This window comes from Cyprinodon variegatus, unplaced genomic scaffold, assembly GCF_000732505.1.
Source record: "Cyprinodon variegatus isolate N-32 unplaced genomic scaffold, C_variegatus-1.0 Scaffold2092, whole genome shotgun sequence".
In the NCBI taxonomy this organism is placed as follows: domain Eukaryota; kingdom Metazoa; phylum Chordata; class Actinopteri; order Cyprinodontiformes; family Cyprinodontidae; genus Cyprinodon; species Cyprinodon variegatus.
The window spans coordinates 21768-23395 of record NW_015152545.1 but is presented as its reverse complement, the minus strand read 5'-3'; positions in this window follow the sequence as shown (position 1 = coordinate 23395).

The window sequence follows — 1628 nt, the reverse complement described above, 5'->3', positions numbered from 1 at the left end:
GGAAATGTCCACAAAAACTTTACCAGCAACAGCTTCCTTGAATTGGGATTAATTTCCACTGTTATGCTGATGATACCCAGCTATATCTGTGTATAAATCCAGATGAAGCTAACCCATTACATAGATTACAGGCATGTCTGAAGACATAAAAACCTGGATGACTCTTAACTTTCTGCTTCTGAATGCAGACAAAACAGAAGTTATAGTCTTTTGACTTCCTATCAGGAAGTCCACAAACTGTAGGTAAAAGCCTTCAGCTGATGCAAAATGCTGCAGCCAGAGTTCTGATGAAAATGAAAAAGAGAGATCATATCTCTCCTATACTGGCTTCCAGAGGCGTGCACAGACATTTTGAGAGGCAGGTGCTCAGGAGGGGGGAGGGGAGGGCACTTTTTAGTGCACGTGGAACACTTAATTAAAAAAAAATACACACGCATGTTGAATGAAATTTGACTTTTATTTGTAACATTCTCTAAACATGAGTTTTTCAATTGAAAAAAGTCACACCACCAACAGAACAGACTAAAGCGTACTACTTTAAAGTAGTACGCTTGCTCTTTCTTCTTCTTTCTTCTGGTTCATCTCCCTGTTTTCCCTCACCCATCTGTTCTCCCTCATCCTGGTCTTTTTCTGTCTCTGTGTCTTCCCTGAACTCTTCCTCATCTCCTGTCCTGGTATATGTTGATGGTATAGAGCTTCCCTGCTGTGACTGGCTACAATATAATAATAAAAACCATCATGACAATAATAATAATAATAATATCTTTAACAAATATGCCACATTAGTTTAAATAATGGGCTATTAGGGCAACATGACTGGAAGTCTTGTCACATGGACATGACTTATGGTAGCCTTCAAAATAATAGCTATTTTAATACCTGCTGATTTTGTACAAACCACTTAAAAATAAAATGTGAACAGCTTTTAAGATTTTTCAATACGATTAACCCAAAGGAGCAGATCAATAGCATATAACTAATTGTGGCACCCGAGAGGTGCGATCGTCTAAAAAAAGAACCATCAAAACCAAACAGACTGCGGCGATTGTGAGCAGGGCCTTAAAAAGTTTAATAGATTAAAAGTTCAATAATTTACGTAAAAAGACGAGCTCGCTAAAAGTGTTCAATAAAATACGTTAAAAGGAAAAAGATAAAAAAAGATAGATAAAAGAGAAAAAATTAAAAAAAGAAAGATAAAAATCCAGATAGTGGAGAGCAACAGAGTCAATGGGCAAGTCTGTTAAAAGACGCGCACTTGGCGGGTATAATGGAGGGCACCGTCCACCCCAGCGCTGGGTCCTCGTTTCGGCACGCTGCGCGTGTGGGTCTCTCCAGCGTAGCTGGCCTGCGAGGTCTCCTCCAACACGCGCCTCTCGCCAGCGTGCCTCTGCGCCTCGCTCCATGACGGGCCTCTCTGCACCCCGCTCCGGTGCGCGTCTCTCCGGCGTGCGTCCTTGCACCTTGCTCCGGTGCGCGTCCCTGCACCTCGCTCGCTCCGGTGCGCGTCTCTCCGGCGCGCGTCTCTCTCTCCGGTGCGCGTCTCTCTCTCCGGTGCGCGTCTCTCTCTCCGGTGCGCGTCTCTCTCTCCGGTGCGCGTCTCTCTCTCCGGTGCGTGTCTCTCTCTCCGG